This window comes from Nelumbo nucifera, chromosome 1 (genome assembly GCF_055504915.1).
Source record: "Nelumbo nucifera cultivar China Antique chromosome 1, China Antique-T2T, whole genome shotgun sequence".
Taxonomy (NCBI): domain Eukaryota; kingdom Viridiplantae; phylum Streptophyta; class Magnoliopsida; order Proteales; family Nelumbonaceae; genus Nelumbo; species Nelumbo nucifera.
Genome location: NC_142649.1, coordinates 63,717,054 through 63,733,986, shown reverse-complemented (window position 1 = coordinate 63,733,986; position 16,933 = coordinate 63,717,054). Strand labels below are relative to the sequence as shown.

At 38.0% G+C, this 16,933-nt stretch overlaps 2 pseudogenes across 1 annotated transcript; one reads left to right on the top strand and one right to left on the bottom strand.

Annotated features, from left to right (window-relative positions):
• The first annotated feature begins 4,646 nt into the window (after window positions 1–4,646).
• Window positions 4,647–9,516, top strand: LOC104594435 (cyclin-dependent kinase B2-1 pseudogene; annotated as a pseudogene).
• Window positions 9,517–10,513: 997 nt separating this feature from the next.
• Window positions 10,514–16,100, bottom strand: LOC104594269 (cellulose synthase-like protein E1; annotated as a pseudogene). Its single transcript, XR_016080657.1, has 6 exons — window positions 15,186–16,100; window positions 13,360–13,416; window positions 12,959–13,090; window positions 12,085–12,297; window positions 11,324–11,980; window positions 10,514–11,230 (listed from the first exon to the last, which is right to left on the bottom strand). The product of XR_016080657.1 is annotated as a cellulose synthase-like protein E1 (transcript).
• Window positions 16,101–16,933: the final 833 nt, after the last annotated feature.

Below are 16,933 nucleotides of genomic sequence, written 5' to 3'. Positions count from 1 at the left end.
GAGGGACGAGCGTTTCATCAGTCCTTTAATCTTAGCCGTCAATTACTGAAGGACAGGTTCAGGGTGGAAGTCCAAGTCACTTCAGCTAAAACGAGTTCAGATCTGCGTGGGGCGCCCCACACCGTCCCACAGCACATGATTGGGAGATGCTCCCAATACACGGAGGGGATTTTCTGTGGGACGGTGTGGGGCGCCCCTTTGTGAAGCGCAGATGTGAACTCAGCTAGAACTTGATATCACCGAGACCTCTGACCAACGGTCCAGATCGTCTTGCTTGCAGGGTGTCACACACCCTTGACCCTTCATTAAATCGGATAGGCTGCCCACAGGACAGATGGATCGGATCGGATCCGATCCTAGTTTTTGAGTTTTGATAAACCGGGCAGGGGTGCAAACGGATCGAACCGGATCTAATCTGATTCATTTCTTGATAATTGGATGACATCTGATAGGGCCGTAGTTCACATCTCCGCCCCACACCACATCCCTGCCGTGTGTTAGGAACATTTCCCGATGATGACATCATCAGTATTGATACTATCATCAAGAGATGTTCCTAATACACAGTGGATATGTGGTGTGGGGTGTGGGACGACTCTTTGTGAGGCGGAGATGTGAACTCCAATCGGGCTCGGTCGGATTGCCACATGAATGTTAATGTGGCCTAAATTGCTCGATCAAACATGGTTGGCGATGCACAACATCATGTGTCATGGCCAACAATTGCCCCATCCAGCAAGAACCCCAGACGAAGATGGGGCACATGGTGGCTTACATGCTACCAATAAGGACCCATGTTGAGGAGTGTGGAGTGGCCCAAGGACTTTAGTCATTAGATTCCTTAGTGAAGCACCATGCACCTAGAAAAAAGTTAGGAACGTGATTGTGAGCTCTATGAAGATTATGGTCGGTTCAAAGAAATGGAGTCGCCAACAATTTTTTAGAAAATTGATTTTATTGCTTCGATAGTGACCCCATCCTCCACTAAGAAAGGCACTAAATAAAAATATTTTAGATCCCAATGATTGGGAGAGGGAAGGTGTTAGGCACCCCTCTCTCCAAGTTGTTGTAGCAGCCCCATATGGGAATAATTCAAGCTCAAATTCTAACAAAACACCAATGAACATGATTGCTCAGAGCTCCTAAAATTTGGTGAAAACATTTCGAATTTCACATAGAATTGATTTGAGGTGATGTTATTGTGTCTTAGGTACTGATTTCCCTAAGACTTTCGCCTCTCTACCTTTCTTTCTCAATCTGAATGAAACTGTGAATGCAAATTTCCCATGGTTTCAGGACTTTAAGCAACCTAGAACTAAACTGAAAAACAAAGATTACAAATTCAAGCTTAAATAAAAAACGATAGAATGAGGAGACTTACCTATCATGTGCAACCTTGAGAAGAGTTTTCCAATAGCTAGAAAAAGTTCAAATGAAATTTGAGGCTGGGAAAATAGAAACATTACAGAGGCTGGGAAAATGTTCTTTCTCCTCTCCCCCTCAAGCTCGAGTTGGGCCTCTATTTATAGAGAAAAAGGGAGGGAAATGGGTCTAAAACTCGTTTAGCTATAGTATCTATGATTCAATAAGTTCTTTCACTAAAATATGCAAAGTTTTTTAGAGGAAAGGGCCTTTAGTTGACCCTTCCTTCTTTGTTTAACATTTTTGCTGGAGTTTGGATGGTTTTCTATGAACTTTGTATGTCCAATGAGAGCTTGGGGGCATGCTAGACGTTGCAGTCCCATATTTGGGCCTGATGGTGGCAAAAAACATAATTTTAATTAATATATAAATGTGATTTTATCTTTTCTTAGTTTTAAGTGGATGCACTTTTGGTATTTTAAGCTTTTTAAGCCTATTAGGCTCAATTTTCATTGGTCCAATTGTTCTAATGGGTCAGGTAAGGAACTGACACCAGTCCTTATCCTCTTGAGGCCCTAGGTTGGGGCAGTTGATGTGGTGATTCAATTTGGTGCATTATAATGGTACCTTCCTACTTTAATGACCAAATAGGTGAATTAGGACGTAAAATTTGACGTGTTGGGTTTTTTTGGGTCTTTGAACATGGTGGTGGGGTCCAACCGGTCAAATAAGGCCTTTATGGTATAGATCTACCACTAGTACACTCTTAACCAATAAGATTTGTTGAAACAGAATCATGGCTTAATAATAGGTCAAATTGAGGAATTTTGGGATAAAATATGGTGGGTAGGAATTTTAGGATGTCTTTGATTTGGTGGACTTGATGGATCATTGACTAGTGGTGTAGATTGATAGATTTGGTTTAGATCATGGTCTTAGCTTATGATTTATCGTTTAATTAGAGGACTTGAAATGGGGTCTTACTTATTTAATGGTTAAATGAAGGAGTTTAAGTCACAAAATTTTACGTGTGGGGGATGTTTGGGTCTTTGAGTGTGATGGTGAGGCCTTATTAGTTGAATGAAGCTTCGATGATGGAGATCTATGAATGGTACACCCTTAATTAATGAAATTTGCTAAAACCGAATCTTGGCCTAATGTGAGGTGAAACGGGGGGAGGGGGTTGATTTGAAATTTGGTATAATGACATGGATTGAGATTATGAGGATGTTCGGAGGGTTTGATTATGTCAATAAGGTATGGATCGCTAGTTTTAGGCTCAAGAAGTGTTTTAATGTCAAACACATTGAAATGGAATCTCTAATGGACGAATGGTTAAACCAAGGAATTTAAGGCTTAAATTTGGTGTGATTGGTTGTTCAAAGATTTTGCTTCTTGGGATGGAGTCTGATTGGGGATCAGGTTTGGTGATGTGGCACAATTGTGACCATCGGAAGGGAATCATATAGATTTAATGGTGGATTTAAGGGTATTTGGGCTAAGATTTGGTTTCTTAGGGTTTTGATACGTTTAGAAGAGATTTGTGTGGTATAATCAGGCATCTAAAATGCATGAGATGGGCTAAAGAAGGATCGAGCAAAAATCAAGTGTTGATAGTGATCGTACGTCTCACGACACTCAAGTGTTTTAGGGTGGTGCTCTCGAGGTATATCTCTTTCTTTTTTGCCCCCACTCTTGACACTTTAGCCCACTCGCCCTCGTTTCCTTGCTCCCTAGACTTGCTTGACCCGGACCAATTCATCCTCAGTAGCTCGACTTAGCTAACCTCTTCACTTTTTACTGACTTGAGTGTTAGAGTTTGGTAAGACATCATCCGTTGCTCGTCCACCTCATTTTGAACAACATCGTCATGATTGAATGGATGGAAATCAAACTGATTGGTTTGATTCATCAAGATTAATGTACAGACATATTAACTTTAACTTGTTTATATAAACCTAGCTTTATCTATCAAAATGAAAAAAAAGCATACTCTTCTTTATGGATTTATGCTAGTTTTGTACAAATTTATGGAGTTCGTTGTACTCAATCAAATTTTAATTGGATGACCAAATATATAAATGAATCGAATTCAAATTTCTATCTCACCATTTATGAGATATCAAATTATATTCAAATATCTCAAAATTTTATCAAATAGAATTTAGATCTATAGAGTTTAATTTGTAGGTACATGTGTTTAAGTAAAGGGTAAAAATATAAAGGGAAAATTGCATATTAGTACCATGCACTTTGGGCCTAGTCTCACTTTAATCCCCGAACTACAAAACGTTATGGGTGCAAATGGATCGGATCATATGATCTAATCCGATAAAAGATCCAATCCTATTTGGTTGAATCTAGATCACCACTGTTCGGATCGGATCATAGGATCCAATTAGAAATTGGATCAGATTTGGATCACCCCTATCCGATCCGATATATATTATATATTTATAAATATAAATATATATAATACATATATGTGCTATTTATTTATTTATAAATATGTTTTTATATTATATTTTTATAAATTTGTTATATTATTTATTTTTTTATAAAAAAACATGTATATATATGATGAAAATAATTAAAAAGTATTTGTATTTTTTGTTTTTACTTTATTTTAATTAGTATATTTTATTTTTCTTTTAATAATTTATTAATTTTTAAAGAAAATAGGTTGGATCGGAAGATCCGACTTATCGATATGATTTGAATTCAAATCAAGTCCTATAAGATCCGATCGGATCGGATTCAACATGAACAATGTCGGATCAGTCTCGAATATACCCTAAATTCGAATCCGATCCAATCCCTTTGCATCCTTACAAAATGTGTCAATCCAATACATAAACTTCCAAAGCATGCCAACTTAATACCTACCATTAGAAGTTCGACAATGGCAAAACTGCCCTTTGTAACATTTTAAGACCATTTTACCCTTTTCTTTTAAATGTTTGAACAAAGAGCTCTTCCTTGTTCAACGAACAGAACAAGGATGAACAATGAAAAAGGGTTCTTCCCTACTAAGCGAATGAAGAAGAAGGGTTCTCCTTAAACAAACAATATGTGTTTATCATTCAAAACCTAGAAAACCAAATTTAGTTGGAAGCTCAAAGGAAACTAGAATTTGAAAAAAGAAAGAATTTCAGGTCAACGACTACGAGTAGAGAAATTTAACGGCAAACAACCACACTACGACAGGGGCACAGGAGAGAGAGAATCAAACAAAAACACGTACAAAGAAGGGATTAGGGGTTTGGAGAAGACAAATATGTTTCATGGATAAATTCGAGAAGATTGAAAAGGTCGGAGAAGGAATGTATGGTGTTATGTACCCTTCTCAAGGAGAGGAAGAAATACGTAACTGCCTTGAGCAATAGTGTAGAGCACCGCTCAAAGAGAGGTAAAAACATAGAAGGCTTCAAACAAATAGTAAGGGAATAAAACGATCGCTACCTTCATTATGCAAGTGATGCAAATATATAGAGGGTCGCCTTGGACCCTTACAACGGTAAGCAAATAACAGAAAGAAAAGTGAATAACAAAATATAAATGATTTTGAATGATTACATCTAGCAAATATCCAACAACAACGACCTTAGATGCTTGCCGATGTGTTCCACCCTTGAATAAGCATTGTAGCTAAAAGGCTAGAGCCTACTCCCTTGATGCTCGTCACCCTTGTGAATCTCCCATTATGGTTGTTTACTTGATCTTCTGCGACGTGTCCCTTACCACCAATGGTTCGTAACATTATTCCCTCCCCCTTAAAAGCTGCCTTGTCCTCAAGGATTATTCCAAAAAATATGTAAACGGACTCATCCCACTTCTTCACAGTTCCATCAATGGCAGCCAAACAACATTGTACCCTTGTTTCATAACTAAGGAGTGCCACTCCACTCTCGACCAGAACATGCTCCTCCATTTCTACGTCACTGGTGCTAAACCCTAATACTGTGTTACGTATCCTTCCTCCTCTCTTCGAAGCAGCCTTGTCCTTAAGACTAACAATTAGGAATTGCTTGTATAGCTTCACAACTCGTGTAAGAATTATGCTCAAAAGGGGTTGGTGAAACCATTTTCAAACAATCTATGGCACCTTTGTCAAACTTCTTTGCATTGAATTCCATGTCATCTAAGCAGCTGTCAAGTAACTATTGGCATAGCAATTTCACATGTGCCTCTGCACCACTTCCATCACCTTGTGATTCCACAATTGTTATTTCAGGCTCTACCATTTGGAATTCTGCTTGGTGATATGAATTGTGCAAATGTTCAGCACTAAAAGTTGGTCCAAATGGGTAAACATTACTGAGAGTAAGTGCAAGAGCTGCAACTCACAGTTACCTTGACATGATCAAAATGCTTGGCAAGCTAAGAAAATTTTGAGAGTAGTCAATTTTCCATCCTTTTGGGAAAGATTAAATTTAAGTTTATGCCTCTCTTCTAGCTTTATAAGACTTCCCTGGGCTTTTGTAAGTTCAAAAACCGTGAAAATAGACATCTCCTTCTTGCTTGTTTCAGCAAATTTTAGTCATGAGATATTCTCTCCCTTCTTGTCAAGGAGCTTTGTGTAGAAACAACCCTTGGTTGCAACCGAAATCAAAGCAACGACTGAACGACCAGCTCTAGCAACTACACCTTTTCCAAACCCAACGGTATAAAGCAATGCTTGGGTATCATTCCCAAGGTTCAAAGTCTTCACAAACAATTCTTAATCAATTAAACCACTATGAACAACCAACTCTTCTCTTACATAGGCTTGGTTTGAAGGAGCATATGTGTTAGACGAATTTGCATGCATGCCTAGTTTCTTGACACGTCTAGTAACTTTTGACCCATCATAGAAATTGTCCTTTTGATAAATGAGACACCAATCCTTTTGACAAATGAGACACCAACATACCTATTATGTTGCCACTTGCCAACCTTGTCAAATGCATGAGCTTGAGTGATTTTACAAATAATAGTAGTGATGAGAGTAATTCTATGCTCGGTATCTGGAACAATATGAGTGGCAGAAGCATTAACAACGAGAAACCCGAGCTTAGTGGTGACTAACAACTCGATGTTGTTGATGCCAATACCAACATGGCTGATTACCTTGAGACGGTCATAGGTCAATTCAAATACTTCCTCTGTAACTATGATGTTGGTCCTAGGATCAACTAAAAAGTGTTTAATCGCCAAATAGGCTGTGTTTTGTACACTAAATTCCACTCATGTAAAACCCCTTTGAACCTCCTCTTTTCCTTCTTTGCATTCTCATCCAACTTTAACCCCACATCAGTTGCAGGCACTAGCTTCTTCATTTCAAACTTCTTCAATTGACCAACCATCAACAATTCAAAGGTTCTACTACCTGCCCAAACCAGCCTCAACCATTCTTTGTTCCTGACACGGATTTTAATGATATTATTCTCTTGAACAAGGTTAGTGACTGTACCAACAAGATTTGACTTCTACTGGTTGTTCTCATGGACACCCACCTTCTAGCCTTTGAGTAACACCTCCTTGAACTTAGCATAGTCGTCTTTGCTCCCATCAATTTCAGTGAAATATTCAATGCACTTTCTCACCGGTTCTTCTCTGGTTGTTTTTTAAAGAACCAGTAAAACAAAGTCCACCTTCACAGTATTGAGAGAATAACCTTTCTGTTGCAAGAGTTGAAGGTCTTCCAAGGTTTGTTTAACAATGGAGAAAAAGGAATCTCCAAGTGTTGGCCTATAGGGTTACTGGAGGCAAGAGGAATGTCCAAGACCCTTTCAGTTTTATGGCCATGGATAGTTAAAAAGAAGGGTACTACAATTAATCTGCCACTGCTCATGTTGTTAGATGCACCAAGGCCAACACTATGAATGCCTTCATCTAGGACATGAGTAGTACAAGACACCCCTACAACAACTAATAGTTGAAGGAAACAATAGAGAAAGAGAGTATATGAAAGAGAGAAGATTGAATAATTCTTGTTTCTCTCATTCCTTAACATTATGGCCCAACGTGACCATAGGTACCCATTTCGACGACCACTTTGCTTTCCCATCACACTAAACCAGTACTTATAATCGCTGCTAGGTAACCATGGCACTATCTTCGATGGTAGTTTCTCATCAACATTTGAAATCGAGAACAAGGCATTAGGATGCCTTCCCCAACGAAAGCTAGGCCAAGGAGGTGGCTCATTAAGGAAAGTTGAAGGAATAGGGAATGGAAATTTGCAAGGCTAGGTGTGGGTTTTGAGCAAGGAGATAAGAAGGGGGCTCTAGTCATAGCTACTGCCTCTTTCGTGGCTTTGGTTGGGTGGGTTAGGAAGAGAGATGGAGAAAATAGAGATTGTGAAGAGGTAGGGGAAGTAGTGACTAGGGTTCGGATTGCCACGAAAGCCATGATTGGGGTGAAGAAGTGATTGGGGAATGGTGAAGGGGAAAGGAGGTGAAGAGAAATGGTGGTGCTGATGTGGATATTTCGTCATCCAGGCTTTAGTTGCTCATCAGGCGTGGCTTCAACTGTTGAACCCTCCAAGTGATTTTTTGTCTAGGATGCAAAGGTCTTCACTTCGCCCATCTAATTATCCACTACTGCTCCTCTAATGGGACTTGCTAAGCTTGACACTAGGTTTGAAGCCTTAACCCACTTCAATAATCTTACAGCAAAGGTCTTCATTCATCAATGGAAAAATCTTATTGAGCTTGTCTTCTATCTCCACTAATTGAGCTCTCATTCGTTGTTGATTCTTCTTAATACGAATGAGGTGAGCTTCGAGACTTGCCTTTCTTGAGTCCATAGGATCGATCGGCTCTGATACCAAATGTTAAGTACCCTTCTCGGGGAGAAGAATAAATACGCATCTCCATTGAGCAATAGTGTAGAGCACCACTCAAAGAGGGCTGATACCATAAAAGGCTTCAATCGAATAGGTAAAGAATAATGATTGCATTTGACATTCTTTATTTTAAGGACTTATCTCCTTTTTTTGGTTAAAATATCTATACTAACACTGAGTTTTTAATTACAAAAAGGAGATAAGTCCTTAAAAATAAGAACACTCAGTTTTTAATTCCAAAATGATCCCTACTTTCATTATGCAAATATATAGAGAGAGGGTCACCTTGGACCCTTATAATAAAAAGCAAATAACATAAAGAAAAGTAAATAACAAAATATAAATGATTGTGAATGATTGCATTTGTAAAATATCCAACGGTTTCGTAACGATCTCATATGCTTGCCGATGTGTTCCACCCTTGAATAAGCATTGTACCTAAAAGGCTAGGGCCTACTCCCTTGATACTCATCACCCCTATGAATCTACCATTATGGTTGTTTATTGGATCTTCTGCCATTTGTCCCTTACCACTAATGGCTCGTAACATATGGAAAGGTTTACATGCAAAGGGAGAAGGCTACAGGAAAGATCGTTGCCCTCAAGAAGACCTGTCTTCTTGAAGGAGGATGACGAAGGAGTCCCGCCCACAACCATCTGAGAGGTCTCCCTCTTGATGAGAATTCTATCCAGGGATCCACTTGTCATAAGATCGTTGGATGTCAAATAAGGGCAAAAAAAAGGAGGGGAAGACCATTCTTTATTTGGTTTTTGAATACATGGACACCGATACGGAGAAGTGTATTCGAAGTATCTGGCAAACTAGAGAACACATTCTTGCTAAAACCGTGAAGAGCCTCATGTATCAACTGTGAAAGGGTGTTGCTTTTTGCCATGGCCATGGAGTGCTACATCAAGATCTGAATCCACACGATCTTCTGATGAATTGTAAGACAATGATGCTTAAGATAGCAGACCTTGGACTAGCTCAAGCATTTACTCTACCAGTCAAGAAATGCACTCATGAGATCTTAACACTCTAGTACAGAGCTCCCATTAGGGCTACCCATTACTTAACTCTAGTGGATATGTGGTCTGTGGGTTGTATATTCACTCTTTCAAGGAGACTCTGAGTTGCAACAATTGTTTCATATTTTTAAATTACTGGCACTCCCAATGAAGAAGTGTGGTTGGGAGTAAGCAAACTAATGAACAGGCATGAATATCCTCAATGGAGCCCACAAAATTTGTCTTCAGTTGATCCCAGCCTGGATATTGATGGGCTAGATCTTCTATTGAAGATGTTGCAGAGGTGGAGGTTTTGAGGTGAGAAAATAGGCTTTTAAATCATGAAGCATTTGCAAGGAATCTGAATACCATTTTTGTAGAAGCATAACCCAAAGAATCTAGAAGAACAGAGATACTTCAGACTTCTCGGGAGAAGGGCATTTGGATCATTGATAAAGAAAATTAGACAACACCCAAAAGGCATTTGTGTCTTTTCATGTGCCACTTAAAGGGTGGTTAATGATAGGAATTAAGTTGGCACGTTTTGAAAGTTTAAGTACTGGGTTGGCACGTCTTTGAAATTTGGGGACCAAAATGAGACTAGGCCCAAAATACATGGTAGTAATCTACAATTTGCCCAATTATAAATTAACATCATATTACAACATAATTGGACACATTATTATTAAGATAAATTAAAGGTGGATTTAATATTTTATATCATGAACAAAACAACTTTATGAGACTTATAACCTTGTTCAGTAAACATGCAACATTGAGACCAACTTTATTAATAGTACATATATAACCATAAACATGAATATTTAACTATATAAGTTAGGATTGGGGTAAATCAATATTCCATCCAATTAGACAGAAATAACAAGCTTAGTTGGTCACATCTCTAGCTAGTTGTAGCAGGGGCTTGGATAAAATTTTATGGGGTTTATGAGTAGGGGAACAGTTTACCCCCATTGTATAGTGCAAGAATGAAGTAAGAAAATAAATGAATGAACAAAATTTGAAATTCTTTAGGCAAAATCTATGTAGAGTGCAAAATCTTATATTTTGGAAGGAGTAAAAATGTAAATATGTAGAGTGCAAAATCATATATTTTGTATTATTTGGTATGTATTTGCACTGTACATATTTGTATTCGTATTCTTACCAGACTGACCCTTAAGGCAAAACCTATGGTGCATAAATTGCAGTAGAAGTAAAAAATGTGAATCATTGATAGAACACGACATAATTGACATCTTTAAAATTGTTAAACTCTTTAGTAGTAAGTATATATCATAAAATGTAAACTAATGAAAAATAAATAAACCATATGCTTCCTTTAATATGATTGGTTGAAATCTTGATATAACGTACAATTAATATTGTAAATGCATCATGGTTGGACTTTCAAGCCCCTTCTATGAAAATGGGATCTGCCCAATAGAACTCTCACTTATTACTATAGCAGCAACACCATCTCATCTATAGCAAGGATATTACACAAGCCAATAGTGCTGAAATTACAGATATGAAAGTGAGAGCTCTGGGCATGCCACCCTTGTCCTTGCGTAAGAAGAGAGCTTGGTAAACAGGTTGGTTGATAACAACAATAAACCCACAAAGGAAAATTTGCATGCCCAACTGTTGAAAAACATCAGCTTCCATTTGCATGACCACCCTCTTAATCCCACCAAACAAACTGAATAGGTTGAGCAAAGCAAGCGTTGCAATGATGCTGAACATGGGAGAAGATGACCCAAACTCCATGATCTCCTGCTCATATCTCTGAGCGACGTCCTGATCGGACACCTTGGAGGTGATGACAAATGCAGATTTAGTAACCCCAACAACCTTGCTCAGAGTGTCAGTGAAGGCAAAGAGGTAGGAAATTGTCCTCTTAAACATCCACATCCTTTGATCGTTCCACCAGCCTTGGAATGTCCCACCAAAGCAGAGGAACTCACCTAGGCTATATGTGTACATGGCAATGATCAAATAGGCAAAGGGAATAGACCATGCATTTGATATCTGAAAGCACCAAATAAGATCTTGGAGTTAATTGTCTACTCATTTGATTTGGAGGAACAGAGAGAGGCAGAGATAGAAGGAAAGTTTTCATACCTGTGGAAACAAGGAAATGCCTTTAAACAGATAAAGTGAAGGGATGGCAACATAATATAAAGTTGCCAAGCAATTGGGAGCCCAGAGGCAGTAGATGTAGTAACCCATCTGGAGTCCAGCCTTGATCTTTCCATGCCCAAACAATAGGGGACTGTACTTTGAGAGTAAAATCTGAAAGTCACCTTCAGACCATCTCTTATGTTGCACAAGTGATTGAGGCAATGTTGTAGGAGCAACACCTAAGAATCCCTTCCTGGCTGGACTGAAATACACTGATTTCCATCCTCTACACTGAATTGACAACCCTGTTATCACATCTTCCACTGGACAACCATACTTCAACCCCATCTGTACATGCATCCACATTCATTAATGTGTGTGTGTGAGAGAGAGAGAGAGCTCATTTCCCCATTGAGTGTTTTCCTCGAATATACAACCTGCAAGGACCTTCAATCGCTCTTCCAATTCACTGATACTTTCTTCTACCTTTCTATCATTCTCAGCTTTCTTTTCCTCCATGAGTGTTTTAGTGGGATTATTGCCATTGTATTTCTTCCCACACAATGCATCTCTTCTATGAAAGCATCCAGTGCCAATGTACAGAGGACCCCATAACCATCCAAACCAGGAAACTCCACTTTCAAAGCCAAACATCCAAGAAAATTAATTAATTAAAAAAATAATAGTAAGAGAACAGAAGTCTTTCAAGTAGGTTGAACACAGGTTATTGAACTGAAGAAATTAACAAAGATTCTATCCACCTCGTAAATTTGCCTAATGGAACTGCCATAAATATAATTTTTGGTGATATTATTGAAGCTCTGCGGATATTGTACATAAGCAATCTCGTTTCCCTTCTTTTCATCCATGAAAAAGCAAAGTGCATCTCTCATCGATTGCGAATCGTTTGAGTACATGTCGCAGTCGACATTGAGAATAATCTGCCCTTCGCTTATCTTTGATGACACCCTCAGCTATATTTCTCATGATAATGATAGCAAAAGATTAAAATGGTCAGGATGATTATAATTACAATAAAAGTTTTTCTATTCAAACTTCAGAATTGTGATTATAATGACTGATGTGGAGCTTGATCTCCTACCTACAACAAACTCTTCCCACAACCCTACCCACATGCCACTATAGCCGCACTTCGGGATTTGGGAATATCTCCCATGTCATTCATGAGGAGATCGTCCCAATGTACAACTATAGTGTCTTGTGGGTAGGGGTCGTAGGACCAACCGGAAAACCGATGGCCAAAATGATTCTGTTTCCAGTCCATGAAATGTGGTGAAGAATTCCAATCTGAAAACTGATATATCAAACTTGAATCAGGTTTAGATATGACTTGGATCCAAAATCCAATCTGATTACAGCCCTACACTTTACTATTAACCTTGCAAGTCTTCACATGAGGTTTCATGTGTATGTACAAGCATGCCTTTTAAACATGGATGCATTTTTGTATGAAGTTAATTATATAGGCTCAGTTTGGAAGGAGTACAAATACAAATATGTAGAGTGAAAAACCTTGTATTTTATACTATTTTGTATGATTTTGTACTGTACATATTTGTATTTATACTCCTTCCAAACTGAGCCTTAAAGATTAAGGGTACGAAATAAATATACCAATGCATTCATAGCTCCATCCTTGAAGTTATGGTGGTGCTGAGGTCTCTTTTCACGGGCCATATACACCATAGTTGGCAATGGGCTTCCTTCCATATCCACAGAATTGGAGTCTCTTCCATCAATTAGTATCTAGATTTGAAGTCACAAAATCACTTAGATATAATAAATAATAAAATTAAAAAAAAAGAAAAAAAAAACATTTAAGTTGTGTTTGATTTGAAGAAAAATATAGGAAAAGGGAAAGGTAGAGAAACCTATACAGGGTTTGTAAAGGTTTCCCTATATTTCCCTTCCTTTTCCTACTTTTTCCTTCAAACCACATAGCCTTAAGGAGATCGATGCGGATTTGAGCCACATATTTCATGAATTATGAGTAAGAAGATGAGCAAGTAACCTGCCTGGAGAAAGGTGTGATGATCATTTGAACCCAAACCCCACTCAGGGAATCCTTTGTGCTGTCTCCGGACAACAACAACAACAAAAAATAGTGATTCTTTTTCTTGATGAGAAGATAAAAATAGTGATTCATGACATAAATTACCAACAAAAAATAATTACCAACAAAAACTACTACAAAAAGTAGAATGCTGCTAGGTATATTATCCGGTGTACTGACTGCATAATTACAAAAAAATTTAGCTCAGGCTTTCACTTCACTTAACTTAGTTCTTTTTTGATATTTGAGACTAGAGGTGTCAATTGGACCAGATTTGCTCCAATCCAATACCTAGGACCATTAAGTTTGGACTGGTCCAATTTATTGTCTTATTGGTCTGTCTAATCCATCTAAATTGATTTTGATATAGATGGGGTCTATATAAGTAATGAAAATGCATTAATTAGGTAGACCCATTTTCACAAAAAGAGACTTTCATTAATCAAGAAAATAGATACTACCTCATTGAGCAAAGCTTAAGAACAACAGCATTTGAAGCTCATCCTTTGCTTAGCAGGTGGCAACTTCGATCTAATTATATAAACCATATATGATAAGGTAACCAGACCAAATTGTTCTGCACCCAATTAACTCAACTGGGACTTGGTCCAAGCCAACTAAGGCCAGGCCAGCTTGATTTTTTGCAATGCAGGATAAAGCTAGTGTCCCTTTAGCAAGACAGATCCTGATATATTCGCCAATGTTTTTGTACTGTTGTTGACCCGGGTGGTTGGACCGTTCAGCTCGAAAACCATCAGACAATTAGTTTTGTTTTACCCCAAACCTGGCCCTTGGTCAAAAACCATTAAATTGGTTAATGACTTGTTCAACTCGTTCAATGGTTTTTGGTATTTTTTTATTTTAATTATTGTTTTTTAATTTTTTTTTGTCTAAACAGGCTATCCATTCAAACTGGATGATCAAACTGTCAACCCAAAAATTGGTGGCTAGAACAGTTCCGGTTCTAGGTCGTTTTTTTAAAAATTGATATTGGCTATTTGTTACTTGTTTAGGGATTTGGTTAATAGTTGGAATTAATTGAAATTGGAATCAGAATCAAAATCCTTTGGAATTGGAATTAGAATCAGAATGGTCTATTCTTATGACTGCGTTTGGAATCGATGTAAAATGTCATCAGCGTAAAAGTACACCGATGACGTTTTACACTGAACCATGAGAAAGTGACCATTTCATTTTGAAAAGCGTGATGTGAAAAATGTAAAGTTTTATATCGATTTTATCGATGTAGTATTTACATCGATAATTAATTTAAAACTTTACGTTTGATGAGATTTTACATCGATTCATGATGTAAAACTCCACTCCATCCAAACACACGCAAAACTGAACTGGAATGGAGTTTTATGTCGATCATGATTACACACTCCTTCCAAACGCCAACAAAATCGATCTGGTGTAAACTTTTACATCATTCTTGATTTACATCGATTCCTTTGATTGGTTCAAACAGGAATTTGAATTGGAATTGGAATGAGCTGGAATGAGATTTCATTCCCAAGAGAAGAGGAGGGAATGGTCATTCCCTCAAATGGGGAAATACCATTCCACCGGGAATGGGAATGAGATTGTATTCCAAACCTCTATTCCTGCAAACCAAACGGGCCTTACATTATTGGTCACTGCCAGTGATAACCTCTGATTGGTAAGGTCTTGGGATCGAATCCCATCTGCACCTGAGTTGGGGGATGGGCTACCTCTATTGTGTAGCCCTTCAAAATTCAAAAGAAAGAAAAAAGAAAAAAAAAGAAGTAAAGCTTAAAACCTTACCTTCACGGATGACCACTCCTTGGCCCTGATAGGATGAGGATCAAGTGGTTCTGAGTTGGTCGAAAAATAAGCCGCAGGCGACCTTGGCTCTACCCTGAATTTCTTGCAAAATGGAAGCCAAAGTTTGGAAAAATGAGAAGCTTCTAAGAGAGCAATCAGCATAGAACGTCAGATCTGGCCCACCGTCGTCTGAGAGATAAACGCTGAGCTTCTCCGGGGGGTAATCGTAGGCCATGAGAGATAAGACAGTGTTCATCACCATCACAGGTGGCTCTACTGTTGGGTCCGCCGTACACACGAAAATGTCGACGTCCCCGGCAGTGCGTTCTCGTATCTGTGTGGAGCCTGTCTTTGAACGTGCGACGATAGATGCGGTTCCATCGGACGGATTGAGTGAATACCCAATAAAGACTGAACCAGAGTTCAGCACCGACTAGTCCAATCCAAGCCCATCTTCCCTCTTCTCCTTCTCCTGGCAAATAACTCACTATATACCAAAAAACTAGGCAAATACACAGAAACATCGACAACCTATAAGCCATTCGACCTTTGGCTTCTTGTGTTTCAAACAGAGGAATATAGTCATCTTTTTCCATCTCTCCCTCTATCCGTCTACCTATCTATATCTTGCATATGGTGCATTAATTGCTCTGTCACTTGTTATATATAGCCCAGAATTCAAAGCGTTGAAGTTGGTCTAAGCTGTAAGCCTGCAATAGCGTATTTGCATTTTGCTTGCACGTATCGTGCGAATTTTTTAGGGAGAATGACCAGGGGAAACGAGAATGCATCCTGCCCGTGAGGATGTGGTTTATGAGGGTTAGGGGGGCTGGAATTCAAAATTCTGCATCGTGTCTGTACTTCTCCCAATTTTTTAAGAGTTTATCAGTATTGGCTATTGAGAGGTCAATTTGGAGCGGCTAAGGCTGCATTTGGCTTTCCTTAATTTATCTCTTTTTGCTGTTAAAATGTTCCTGTTGACAAATTTTTAACTATAAAAAGTAGGAAAAACCTTAAAACAAGAAATGTCAAATGCAGCCTAAGAAGGATTCTTTGGGAATATGGGTGTAATTTGTGAGCCATGATAATGCATAAGTTTGGCGCTAAATGAGGTAGAGATGACGCCTATCCTAAGTTGCAATGTTGCATCTCTTTTAGAGGTGTCAACGTATTTGAAAATTTGATTTTAAATTCGAGATTTAACATAATTGAAACGAATTTGGATGATTGGAATATCTAATTGGTCGAATTCAGATATGACCTGATTTGATTCGATAAATATTCGAATTTGACCGATTATTTAATTCTTATATATAATATATAAAATACTAAAATGTTTTATATAATTTATATATAATAATTAAATTATATAAATAATTTATATACTTCTATGCTTATAAAATATTTATTAATTAGCTAAAATAATTAATTTGTCGAATTCGAATTGAATCAAATATTTAATCAAATTCGAATTCAAATATTAATTTTCAATACCCATTGGATATCGAATCGAATATAGATATCAAATTTTCTAGTCTGAATTCAGAAATTGCTTGATTTGATTCAAATTCAATCCATTTACACCCCTAATCTCTTTAGCTCTTGAACAGGCCAAAAAAGGAAGACTTATTGAGATACTCACCTTTAGAGCTTTTAGAGATGGGGAAACAAAATAACGATTGCATCCCTCAAAAAGGAAAATGTTGGCGGAAAGCCAAATACATCTTGTATCCCAAGGCTCAAAGTAT